Source organism: Saccopteryx bilineata, chromosome 1, assembly GCF_036850765.1.
Source record: "Saccopteryx bilineata isolate mSacBil1 chromosome 1, mSacBil1_pri_phased_curated, whole genome shotgun sequence".
NCBI classification, from domain to species: Eukaryota; Metazoa; Chordata; class Mammalia; order Chiroptera; family Emballonuridae; genus Saccopteryx; species Saccopteryx bilineata.
The window spans coordinates 146,769,972-146,784,201 of record NC_089490.1 but is presented as its reverse complement, the minus strand read 5'-3'; the positions used below and the strand labels follow the sequence as shown (position 1 = coordinate 146,784,201).

The 14,230-nt window shown below is 37.6% G+C and overlaps 2 pseudogenes; both read right to left on the bottom strand.

Moving 5' to 3' along the window:
* Positions 1-2,023: 2,023 nt before the first annotated feature.
* LOC136320165 (olfactory receptor 7D4-like) lies at positions 2,024-2,965 on the bottom strand (annotated as a pseudogene).
* A 9,892-nt stretch (positions 2,966-12,857) lies between these two features.
* LOC136319363 (olfactory receptor 7D4-like) lies at positions 12,858-13,440 on the bottom strand (annotated as a pseudogene).
* Positions 13,441-14,230: the final 790 nt, after the last annotated feature.

Genomic DNA, 14,230 nt, shown 5'->3' with positions numbered 1-14,230 from the left:
GTGGTATATAAATGCAATATAATGCTTTACTGCAATTAAAAAGAGCAAAATGTTGATGCATATTTCAATGTAAATGAACCTCAAAACATATCCTAAGTATAAAAAAACAGATAAAAAGACCACATAACATATATCTCCATTTATTTTTAAAAATCTAGAAAAAATAAATTTATAAAGACAGCTTGGTTAGTGGTTTCCTTAGGCTGATGTGCGAGGGGAAATTAACTGCTAATGTGCGCAATGATACTTTTTGAGGTGTCAGAAAAAAAAACTGCATTTTGCTAATGATTGCATAACTTCATAAATTTACTAAAATTGGTGGTGTTTCATCACTGAGTGAATTTTATTATGTAGGCTATACCTCAATAAAAATGTTTAAAAATTTTAAAGATCTTCCTGGAATTACTCAAAGTGAGTTGAAGACTTTTCCCTTGGTTTTCAACAGGATCTACTACACACCAACCTCTCAATTTGTATAGAGTAGACAATAAATGGTCATTGGTTAAACTTAATAGAATCAAATGAATTAAAGTGACAACACACAAGTCTTTCCTATTAAACAAATTACAGTTTTTGAGTCATTTTGAGTTTTTACTATGTCCCCAATAATTAATTTTTTTCTCAAAAGTTAGCTCTATTTTTATTTATCATATTAAAACCTCTTAAATCTTTTTCACCTGTGTTATTTTAGGTTTGGGCAAAAGTACATGCTCAGCCAAGTATTCACGGACAAGCACTATATGAAAGGAGCAAGAAACATGGATGGGAGAAAGGAGAGTAAGGGGAGAACATATATCCAATAAAGCTTCCAGTGAATGTACAGAGTTTTCATCCTGTGGTAGAATTTCAGTAAATGGCACAAAATTCAAACCTCAGCTTTATCCCAATAATAGATGAGAGGCCTGGTATACCCCGTAACCCTCCATCAAGAGCTCTGGTAGGACATGATTCTCTGTCACTTCTGCTACCACATATTGGGCAAAGTGGGTTCCAGCTGGTGCTGGACGTTGGCAGTCATGCAATGGAGGTGGTGAGAGGATCCCAGGGAATGTGGAAGAAATGTTGACAGTGTGAATTGCTCTCTGCTTCCTTGCAGACTCGGTTCTATCAACATTTTTCTCTAATATTCCACAATTGTGTAACTACAATTCCTGATGCACCCCCACAAAGTTTCAGAAAAAATAAGTCATGTGAGGAAATAAATCTTATTTAATTCTATTCATTATTACATGTTTTTGGATCTTAGAGAGTGTATCTCAAAATTGCAATAATGAAAAATAAACGTCAGTATAAAAGGATAGGAAGAAAGATGAGTGAAAAGAGCAATGACACATCTCAGTTTTCTGAGGCAGCAAATTCTGATTACTCATCTGAAGAAACCATCTTTAAAATCCAAACTCCTACTTTGAAGTTGAAAATCAGATCACTATTCTTGTAAAAGGTAGGATAGAAGAGTAAACCTGCCAGGTTGTAGTCCAACTTAGTCTCAGTCTTTTTTTGAAAAGTGAGGTAATGAGAGAAAATATCTTAAAGAAATGTTTTTTAAGATTAAATTAAGTCATTCACATGAATAAACAAGTAGAGTCCCAATATTGTAAGCATTATGTTCTGATTACTGTATGATTTTCACTCCATTTCTTCTAGAAAGAAACAAGCATACAACCAAATTAAGGTAAAGATCAGCAATGTCTGAGGACAACTTTTTGGGAAATTGGTTATCACCTGGTAAGAAAAGTGCATTACATTAAAAGTTAGAAATCTTAAAAACAGCTGCAGAAATGTTGACCAAATGTGAAATATTGAGGACAGCATCTAAGGAAGAAAAGTCAAAAAGAAATATCTGAGGAACTTTTTGAGAAGGAACTAACACAAAATACAAACAAAAGTGAAATTATATGTGCTTTGGAAATAGAAGAAACAAAGCATGTCTTTTAAGAGAGAAATAAAACTAAGATATTGAAATTTGCAACATTTAGTGTGGGGCCCACAATGTCCACTTAGCTCTGAGGCCAGTGGTCCATCACTAACAAGGTGCTACGAGGTTAAGGAGCCTTCTCAGGGCTTCCTTCACATCCTTGTTCCTCAGGCTGTAAATTAAGGGGTTCAGCAGGGGGGTGACCATGGTGTACATCACAGAGGCAACTGAGTTTTGTAGAGAAAAATGGGTCGCAGCTGAACTGAGGTAGACCCCTAGACCTGATCCACAAAACAAGGAGACTGCACAGAGGTGAGACCCACAAATGGAAAATGCTTTATATTTCCCCTTTTAAAGGACATTCTCATTAAGACAGAGACAATCTGAGAGCAAGAGAAAAGAATTCCAGTGAGAGGAAACACACCAAAAAGGGCAGTAATTGCATACATGATGATATATAATTGACGAGGGTGTCAGAGCAGGCTGCCTTGAGAAGCTGGGCCAGTTCACAGAAGAAATGTGGAATTTTAGTGCCTACACAGAAGGTTAGCTGCCTCATTAGTAGAATATGAAAAAGAGAGACCCAGAAAATGATGAACCAAGACATCTGAACCAAAAGGCCACACACGCGTGGGTTCATGATGACTGTGTAGTGCAGGCGGTGGCAGATGGCTACATACTGGTCATAGGCCATCACAGTCAGGAGGAAGTTGTCCATTCCAAGAAAAATAGTAAAAAAAATACACCTGAATGAAGCACCCGATGTAGGAGATGGCATTTCTCTGAGTCTGGATGTTCACCAGCATCTTCAGGACAGTGGTGGAGGTGAAACAGATATCAACAAAGGACAGGTGGGAGAGGAAGAAGTACATGGGGGTGTGGAGGTGGGGGTCTGAGTTGATGGCCAGGATGATAAGCAGGTTCCCAAGTATGGTTCCTGTCCAGGTACATGGACAGGAACACTCCACTGAGGAGGGGCTGCAGTTCAGGATTCTCTGAAAGACCCAGGAGGAGGAATTCTGACACTTCTGTGTGGTTTCCTGCCTCCATGTAGCTGGTGTGTCTTCTGAACACGGAGGCAAAAACAACATTCAATGAACAGCCAATTAGCATCTAAGATAGTTGTCACCTTTAGATTCCACATTTGTATGGCCACCTTTTATGATCTAATAGTAATTCCAATACTGAGGATCCACTCATTTGTGTGGCTGCCCAATTTTAAATTCTATATTTATTCAGACTTGTTTTAGTTTAGCAGAAATTGATCTCTTTATTTTTATCTTCAACTCACCAGTTCTAATTCTCTTATCTGAATTTATTGACATAGACCAATATCTTCCTTCATATGTGCCTTCCTAAGTAACTAAAGACATTTAGGGTCTTGTCTTTGATAATCCCACTACCTCTTTTATTTTATAATAATGATTAAAACCTGTGTTTTCAACTGAAACAACTATATTTCTGTGACTTGATACATTATATTGATGTCATAGTTAACTCTCCATTTGCTCCATTGTGTTTCTTGCTAAAAATGTTGTTACTACTATTACCATCTTTGTGAGGTCTGAAAGTGCCTTTCATCACAATAATATCTCAATAAATTATAGCTATTGTTATTATTATTAATGTATTTTCTTTATTATAATTTATATACATATACTCTTCCAAAGTACCATATAGAGATGTGATTTAGAAAATAGGATCTTGAGTCAGACTTCTTGGAACAGAATTTGATCTACCATGTTACATCATTGTGACATTGACAAAGTTATTAAATTTCTCTTATGGCCTGACCTGTGGTGGCACAGTGGATAAAGCGTCGACCTGAAAATGCTGAGGTCGCCGGTTTGAAACCCTGGGCTTGCCTGGTCAAGGCACATATGGGAGTTGATGCTTCCAGCTCCTCCCTCCTTCTCTCTCTCTGTCTCTCTCTCCTCTCTAAAAATGAATAAATAAAATTTTTAAAAAAATTTCTCTTAGCTGCAGATACCTGACCTCCAGGAAGGGAATGGTAAATATTCTTTACATTGTAGAAAGAATGAATGATTAAATGAAAAGATACATATACTTTTGTTATTGAGTTCCTGTGGCATACAGTGGGCACTTCATAAAAGTCAAGTTCTTTTCTGAACATTACAATCAATTTGTCTTGCAGCATTATTTTTAGCATTCTTCTAAAACTGAGGTAGTTATCATTATAAACACAACACATCTTTTATCTTTTTTTTTAAATCTCCGCCAAGCACTTCTAATTAATAAAGATCCTTATGGATCCCTCTTTCAGAGACTTCCTGCCAACTGGATTCCTCCAAGAATAGGAAGATGTGTATGGACTACATAGATAATATGGGGAAACAAAAGCACAGTACTGTTAAAATAAAGTAGAAATCTGGCCCTGGCCAATTGGCTTAGTGGTAGAGCGTCAACCTGGCGTGCAGGAGTCCTGGGTCGATTCCTGGCCAGGGCACACAGGAGAAGTGCCCATCTGCTTCTCCACCCCTCCCCCTCTCCTTCCTCTATGTCTCTCTCTTCTCCTCCTGCAGCCAAGGCTCCATTGGAGCAAAGTTGGCCCAGGCACTGAGGATGGCTCCATGGCCTCTGCCTCAGGTGCTAGAATGGCTCTGGTTGGGGCAGAGCAACACCCCAGATGGGCAGAGCATCGCCCCCTGGTGGGCATGCTGGGTGGATCCCAGTCGGGCACATGTGGGAGTCTGTCTGACTGTCTCCTCATTTCCAACTTCAGAAAAATACCAAAAAAAAAGTAGAAATCATGTGTGAAGGTAAGTGTAGATGTGTTGTTTTAAAATCAATGGCATAAATAGAAAATATTTAAAGAGATTTTATTTAAAATATTCAAAGTGCCTATATATGAAATCATCTTAAAAATTAAAAGGCAAACAAGATTTGAAAATAAAAAGGCAACTATTCAAATGAGAGAAGATATTTACAAACAATACCTCCAATAAGGGGCTAATATCCAAAATGTATAAAAAACTTATACAATACAACAACAGTGACAAAAACAAACAATTCAATTAAAAAGTGGGCAGAGGGGCCCTGGCCAGTTGGCTCAGTGGTAGAGCATCGACCTGGTGTGCAGGAGTCCCAGGTTCAATTCCTGGCCAGGGCACATAGGAGAAGTGCCCATCTGATTCTCCACCCCTGCCCCTCTCCTTCTTCTCTGTCTCTCTCTTCCCTTCCTGCAGCCAAGGCTCCATTGGAACAAAGTTGGCCTGGGTGCTGAGGATGGCTCCATGGCCTCTGCCTCAGGTGCTAGAATGGCTCTGGTTGCAACAGAGCAACGCCCCAGATGGGCAGAGCATCGTCCCCTGGTGGGCATTCTGGGTGGATCCCGGTTGGGCACATGCGGGAGTCTGTCTGACTGCCACCCTGTTTCCAGCTTCAGAAAAATACAAAAAAAGAAAAAAAATGGGCAGAGGACCTGAACAGACACTTTTCCCAAGAAGATATATAGATGACCAACAGGCATGAAAAGATGTTCAACTTCACTAGCTATAGGGGAAATACAAATCTAAACCACGAGATACCAGCTCATACTTATTAGAATCTTTATTATTAGTATGACAAAAAATCAGTGTTAGAGAAGATGTAGAAAAGGGGGAATATTTGTGGGAATGGAAATTGGTGCAGCCTCTATGAAAAACAGTATGGAGTTTCTCCAACAAATTAGAATAGAGCTAGCATACCACCCAGAAATTTCTATTCTGGTTACCTAAGTAAAAAATTTGAAAACACTTCTTCATAAACATTATATATACTGTAACTGCTCACAAAAATTAGGGGATATTTCAAAATAAATATGAAGTGATAAAATATCCTCTAATATATATACCTTTATGTTTATTGAAGCATTATTTACAATAACCAAGATTTGGAAACAACTGAAGTATTCTTTGGTGGTACGTGTATACTATGGAATACTACTCAGCCATTAAAAGATGAAATACTGCCATTTGTGACAAAACAAATGTATCTTGAGAGTATCATCCTAGATGAAATATGTCAGATAGAAAATGACAATAACTGTATGATTTCACTAACTGTATGATTTCACTTATATGTGGGATATAAATCAGTAATCAAAAAATTAACTAACAAAACAAACTCATAGTCATAGAAAACAATATAGTGGTTACCAGAGGGGAAGGGTTGGAGGGCTTATAAAGAGGGTAAAAGAGGTCGAATATATGGTGGTGAAAGGAGACTAGTCTTTGGATGATGAGTACACAGTAGAATATACAGATAATATAACATCAATTTGTACAGCTAAAACTATACAATGTCATTAACCAATGTTATCCTAATAAATTTTAAAAAGAAAGTAAATAAATAGTTACATTCTCCATGATAAAAATGCATAACTATTACTAATGCCTAGAGAATGCTAATTAATTAAGGAGAGAAAATAATTATTGAAGACCCATTTATTCTGGGGAGATGGGTAGAAAAAGGCTCTCTGAAATATGAATATTTGAATGGTGAGAGGAAGGATGGGTATTTGTGAATTAGGACAAATTTTAAAAGGGCAAGCATTTTATTTTGGACTAAGTGAACAGAATTTCCATGTGCACTTGAGTCAGTGAGCTTAGTAACAAAAGGGATTTGAGAAACCAGTGAGAGAGAAAACAGACAACTGGGGTCAGAAGGGACAGAGAGTGTGAGGCCCAAATTTTGAGCCTCCTGTACTATTCCTTAAGATGCCTCTCATGTTGGTACTTTTGTATTCATTTGTAGGTTAGAGATTATAACTGCTTTTGCTCACTATTGTCATTGCATAGAGCTAATTGGTGCCTAACACATAAGAGGTGCTCACATATATGAATGTTAGATATGTATAGAATTTTTTATATATATATCACCAATGTATAATAGGCTGACCAGGCAGAGAACCCAGGTTCTAAACCTTGAGGTTGCTGGCTTGAGTGCAGGGTCACTGGCTTGAGCATGGGATTATAGACATGACTCCATGATTGCTGGCTTGAGCTCAAAGCTCACTGGCTTGAGCCCAAATGTCACTGGCTTGAAGCCCAAGGTCACTGCCCTAAACCCAAGGTCACTGACTTGAGCAAGGTGTCACTCACTCTGCTGTAGCTCCCTGGTCAAGGGAGAATTGTTGCTTCTCATCTCTCTCCCTTTCTGTATGTTCCTTTCTGTCTCTCTCTCTAACTCTCTCTCTCTGTCTCTGTCAAAAAATAAAAAATAGAAAATAGATGTGTAATAAACATGGAAACTAAAAATGTCAACTATAACACAAAACAGAAATCTTCAAGCTTATCATATAACCAGTTTCCTTTTTGCTAAAGGAGAAAACCAGTGGCAATTTCTTAACTCCAGAAAGAATAGTTGTATTTACACTACAGACAACAGGATATTCTACATTAACTCACTAAAACATTTGTGTTAAATTCATAAACAAACCAACACATTCAACTCCAACTTCAATCACCTGCTACTCTACTGAACTCCAAAGAGATTGGTGAGTGCTTAACATCAGAAATAATTTTATTTGTAGATAATATTGTGGACACTAAGGTAAAACAACAATACCATCAATATAAAACTCTTAAATGCTATCAGTGGGTGAGATTGGCTACAAAATAGGGAATATAATAACCTAACTATCACATCTCATGCATAGTAGATCTCCAGTGAGTAGTCAATGAACAAATTCTTGAACACAGGAAGTGGAGAAGAAACTACAATTATGGAAAACCATAGAGAAGAAGTGGACATTCTCCAGATAATAATTCTTATTGGAGAGAGGCTCTAGATTTCAAAAAAGAGGCAAAAAAGAAAACGACAACAACAAAAAAACCCCAGAAGTCTAGAAATGACAGGTTTCACTGGAAACTAAAGTAATTTCCAAGTCCAGAGACTCCATTGTTGTAAAGTATATAATACAGGACTGTGCTCATTTAATTATTTCAGAGGCAAAGCCCCATACCCACCTTGTTTGATTTGATTTTCATTATTCAGCCTTCACTAAAACAGATGATCCTCTTTAAAGGCTATCACTGAAGGTTTCCAATATATAGTATCTGGCCCTGGGAAGCCCAGTTGAGGTTTTATTTGGTTGGATCAGAGAATTATGAAAAGGGGCAATTAAAGCATATTTAAGGCTTTCAGCATCTCAAGGTTTAAATTCTCAGAGCTCCTTGGCTGCTAAGCATGTTATAGATCATTGTCTGTGTGCATTTTTCTATTATTGAATTTCCTAAAGTGGTTAAACTGACAATGCTTCTGCATATGTAGCAAAAGCATTTACTATATTTTGTCAAACCTTTAGAATTATGGGTATTTCTTACAATCTTTAAAGTCAAGGTATTATTAAAGTGTACCTAGGAACTATTTTAAGGTCAATTTAAAAAAATTAAAAGGGGGGGAGTCATACCGTGGAACTCCTATGGGTCTACCGTATCATGCTTTTTACCTAAAAAAAATTAAATTTCTTTTGAATGCTGATGAACAGGAGACACCAAATCTTTTTTTCCTGGAAACTTCTACCTTCTTTTATTTGATCCAGCTAATAACACTGTTTTTTCTTTTTCCAAATAGCTCCAGATATACGGAAAATGTTTATATAGGTGGATGGGGATCCTCAAACCCCTTGGCGAGATCTTCTGAGCATGGCTTTTAAGGTATCAAGAGGCAGAAAAAGCCCAATAGAGATCAGGTGAACTACCAGCTTTTAGGATACACCCTTAAAGGTTCCAATGCCCCAAAGGGGTCTCATAGGATTCTATCTGGGTCCTGCTTCAATAGTGAATAGGAAGGTCATTGAGCTAAAGCCTGCCAGGTTTACATGCCTTTGCTGTGAGGAAAAAGGGACACTGGAAGGTAGGCTTCCCCCTCGCTCCTCTAAGGCAGAATTCATTCTCTTCCAGCCCTGCCCCAGCCACCTATGACCTAACCTTGCCCAGAAAGCTGGGGTTTGCCACTGAAGGCTGAAGGTGCCCAGGGCCGTCAGCCCCATCTATGACACTGTGGACAAGCCTAGGGTATTTCTTCCAAGAAGCAGGTAAACTAATCTCACTTGCACAAGGGCCACTTAAATATGTCTTGCCTGAATAGTCAGGTTTTTCATTCTTCCCTCAAAGATCTCTGTTGTGGGTGTTGATAGTCCTATTTTCTGCTGCTTTGTTTAATATATAGTGTTTTCTTTATTCCTCCTACCTCAATGCCCCACTCATATTTCAGGCTGGGACCTACTCCTAATTTAGAGCTCTCTTTCCCCCTTTTGCCAACTTCTATTATGAATTTACCTCTGCCACCCAGCTTAGTGTATCCCAAGGTTCTCTTTACCATGCCACAGTTGCAGAGCTCCAGGGAAAAGCAACCTGGTCTCATCTCTCTAGGCAGAGGAGAACAGAAGCTCCATCTCCACACATGCTGCAGATGGCTTTTCCAGTCTACCTGAATCATTACCAGCTAGAAGCAGCGATCACTGGGACTTGGACATGAGCTGCAAAGTATAGAATTGTGACAACAATTCCAGTGCCATGCAGACTTTCCCTGGATGTGGACTTTTCCTGGACTCCTGCTCCTTGTGACAGCTCCTAATGGACTGAACTGGGGCTGGGTTGCATTTGCAGGGATTTGGAATGGTATTGGTGCCAACTTGGACTTGGTGAACATGTTAAGGACACTAATCTTTTATGGATTCTTGCTGTATTGGCCAAGAGTTTGCTTAAAGTCTTTAATCACTGTAGAAAAAATAGAAGAATGGATAGAGAAGATGTGGCACATATACACTATGGTATACTACTCAGCGATAAGAAATGATGACATTGGATCATTTACAACAAAATGGTGGGATCTTGATAACATTATATGGAGTGAAATAAGTAAATCAGAAAAAACCAAGAACTGCATGATTCCATACATTGGTGGGACATAAAAATGAGACTAAGAGACATGGACAAGGGTGTGGTGGTTATGGGGGGGAGGGAGGAGGGAGAGAGGAAAGGGGAGGGGGAGGGGCACAAAGAAAACTAGATAGAAGGTAATGGAGGACAATCTGACTTTGGGCAATGGGTATGCAACATAATTGAATGACAAGATAACCTGGACATGTTTTCTTTGAATATATGTACCCTGATTTATTGATGTCATCCCATTAAAATTAATGAAAATATATTTATAAAAATAAATAAATAAATAAATTCTCAGAGCTCTTCATTAAACGAATTGTTCTGTTGTCTTTTCACTGTGCAAATAATTTAGATCCCATGGGGTGCAAAGATAGAAGAAATATTTTGTCTAATGTTGTGTCTGTATGAGCATCAAAGGGGAGAGATAAATCAGTTTTCCCCAAAAGGAAACACTTTTTGGTTTGACTCAAAAATGACAAGGAGTTTCCTAAGAAATGTTTAATTGCATCAGGAACCAAAGCTAGAAACCAACTTTCTGTGATGTTCTTCCTTTAAAGGTCCTTTGGAGAGTTCGTAGATCACTTGGTGTCCACAGTGTCATGGGGGCAAAGAGGTCCTTTCAAAAGAAAAGCTGCATCGTTAAAATCATTTGTTCTATTGAAAAGACTAACTGAATGAGGGCTGAAAATATTTTTGACATTGGCTGCTGATGGTTGTTCTGTTGACATTAATGAAGGCTCCACTTAGTAACTCTAAATAGAAGGATTTAGATAGAAATAATCTAGGTAGAGTGGGTTGAAGAGTGAGTATTGAAGAAATTTAGGTGACAAATATCAATCATCTATGACATTTGTGAGAGAAAGTGAGGAGAGAGTAAAGTAAATAAGTTTTAAAAAATTTTATGGAAGGAAAGGAACAGGTTTAGTTTAAATAAAAATGACCATATTCAGTGCACACATGTGAATACACAAGATGTGATGACTACATAATGCCCAGGGTGTCCTGTATATACACCACTGACAATCACCATGTACTGTATTTTTTATTTATGAATACATGGGCTCATAAATTGAGGGTTGAAAGTAGAAGTGACCCCTTGTAGGAACAAAACAGACAACAGCTCATACATAGTAGATCTTCAGTGAGTAGTGAATGAAGAAATATTGGGACATGGAAAATGGAGAAGAGTCACTTGGGAAGTTTGTGCTTTAGATCTCCACAACTCTGGCTTCTGCAGGTTTAGAGTTCTTAAGTCCCTGAAGAGATGCACTTCCACATAAATGGCCAAAGTTCCATTGAACTTCAAGCTCTACTGCTTGCTGACACTCAGGTCCTTCATGCCAAGGAGAGGAGGCATCATTCTGGCAGGGGTAACTGATTGCTGTCATCAATGTCATTGTGTGATGGCAGCAATGAGCATGCCCCTGCCCCTGCTATTGTCAGTTAGTTGTAGGCAGCAACTCAGGAGCCACCTCAGTGCAAATACAGTGGAAAACGAAAATGTCCTTGGCCAGTTACACTTCCCAAAGCAAGATATTAAACAAAGTATGGTTTCCGAGTCATTTTGAAGTTTTCACTATGTCCCTACTAATTAATTTTTCTCAAAAGTTTAGACTATTTTTCATGTGTCCTCTTAATACCTGTTCAATCATTATCACCTGTGTTGTTTTTTGCTTGTGCAAAAGCAGATTGTCAGCCCAGTATCATGGGCAAGCACTTTATTGGAAGGAGCAAGGAAGAGTAAGGGAAGAACATACATTCAATAAAGATTCCAATAAGTCAGCTACAGCAGTGAGTGAGTAGCGTTTTCATCCTGTGGGGAAATTTTAGTAAATAGTGCAAAATCCAAACCTCAGCTTTATTCTAGTAAGGGATGAGAGACCTGATATACCCCACACACTTTCAGCAAAAGTTGACTCTGGTAGGATATGATTCTCTGTCACTTCTGCTACAACATATTGGGTAAAGTGGGTTGCAGCTGGTGCTGGACATTGGTAGTCATGCAGTGGAGGTGGTGAGAGGATCTCAGAAAATGTGGAAGAAATGTTGACAGTGTATACTACTCCCTGCTTCCGTGCAGACTCAGTTCTATCAACATTTCTCCCCCACAGTGAATAAAGTTCTAAACATGTTCCACAAATGTGTAACTATCATTCTGATGCACCCTCACAGAGTTTCAGAAATACATGAAATCATGAAAGAAACAACTCTTATTTTATTGTTTTCATTATTATGTTTTTGGATCTTAGAAAGTGTATCTCAAAATTGCAATAATAGAAAATGAAGGTCAAATAAAAAGGGAAAGGGAGGAAGATGTGTGAAAGGAGAAATTACCCAGAATGACACATCTCAGTTGTCTGAAGCAGTCAATTTCCATAAGTCAATTGAAGAAACCATCTTTAAATCTAGACTCCTAATTGGAAGTTGAAAATCACATCACTGTTCTGGTAAAAGTAAGGATAGCAGAATCAGCCTGCCAGGCTGTAGTCCATCCCAGTCTCAGTCTCTTCTTTAAAAAGTAAAGTGAGTGAGAGAAAAATATCTCAGAAATATATTTCTAAAATGAAATTAAGTCACTCATATGAATAAAAGTAGAATACTGATATTTTAAGCATTTTGTTCTGATTACCAAATAATTTTTACTCTATTTCTTCTGGGGGGAAAAAGTATATAACTAGATAAAGGTGATAATCAGAGACATGTTAGGACAAGTTTTGGGGAAACTAAGTTAGCCCTTGATAAGACAAATGCTATAATTTAAAGTTAGAAATCTTAATATTAGCTGTAGGAATGCTGTAGGAATTGACAAATGTAAATTATTCTGGCAGCACATAAAGAAAATAATTCAAAAAAATATATCTGAGGAAGTTGTTGAGAGTAAACTAGTACAAAAACAAAAGCAAAATTATATGTGCTTTCAATATATAAAGAAATCAAGCATGTTTTAAAGACAAAAATGAAACTAGAATTTTGAAATTTGCAACATTTACCTGTGTAGCCCACAATGTCCACTTGGTTTTTATTCCAGTGGTTCATCACTGACAAGATACTTATAGATTGAAGAGCTTTATAAGGAGCCCCTTCATATCCTTGTTCTTAAGACTGTAGATGAAGGGGTTCAGCATGGATGTGACTACGGTGTATATCAGTGAGAAAATTGAGACTTGTAGGGAAGAGTCTGTCACAACAGAACTAAAGTAGACACTCAGGCTTGTCCTATAGAACAAGGAGACAGCAGAGAGGTGAGGCCTACAGATGGAAAATATAAAACATTTATATTCTCATTCAAGAGGAGATAATCTGAGAGTAGAAAAATAAATTTCAGTGAGAGAAAACACAACAGGTATAGTAGTAGCCACATACAAGATGATGCTATTGATTAAGGTGTCAAAGTAGGCTGTTTTGAGAAGCTGAGCCAGTTCACAAAAGAAATGTGGAATTTTGGTACCTACACAGAAGGTCAGCTGCCTCATTAGTAGAATATGAAGCAAGGAGACCCAGGAGACAACCAGCATAACAGAACTAAAAGGCCACAAAGTTATGGGATCATAATGACTGTGTAGTGTATGGGGTGGCAGATGGCCACACCACATAACAATCATGGGCCATCACAGTCAGAAGAAAGTTGTCCATTTCAAACAAATGGAAGGACAAAAACAACATGATTATTTCAATAGATGCAGAAAAAGCATTTGATAAAATCCAGCACGCATTCATGATCAAAACTCTCAGCAAAGTGGGAATGCAGGGAACATACCTCAACATGATAAAGGCCATCTATGACAAACCTGCTGCCAACATTTTAATCAGTGGGCAAAATTAAAAACAATTTTCTTAAGATCAGGAACAAGACAAGGGTGCCCCCTTTCACCACTCTTATTCAACATAGTACTGGAAGTCCTAGAAACAGCAATCAGACAAGAAGAAGAAATAAAAGGCATCCAAATTGAAAAAGAAAAAGTAAAACTATCATTATTTTCAGATGATATGATACTGTATATAGAAAACCCTAAACTCTCAGTCAAAAAACTACTTGACCTGATAAATGAATTCGGCAAATTATCAAATTATAAAATTAATACACAGAAATCAGAGGCATTTTTTACACCAACAATAAACTGTCAGAAAGAAAAATTAAGGAAACAATCTCCTTCACTATTGCAAAAAAATCACAAAGGTACCTAGGAGTAAACTTAACCAAGGAGGTTAAAGTTTTGTACTCAGAAAATTATAAAACATTAATAAAAGAAATCAAGGAAGATACAAACAAGTGGAAGCATATACCGTGTTCATGGTTAGGAAGAATAAACATCATTAAGATGTCTATATTACCTAAAGCATTTTATAAATTTAATGCAATACTATTGAAAATACCAATGACATACTTCAAAGATATAGAACACATATTCCAAAAATTTTTATG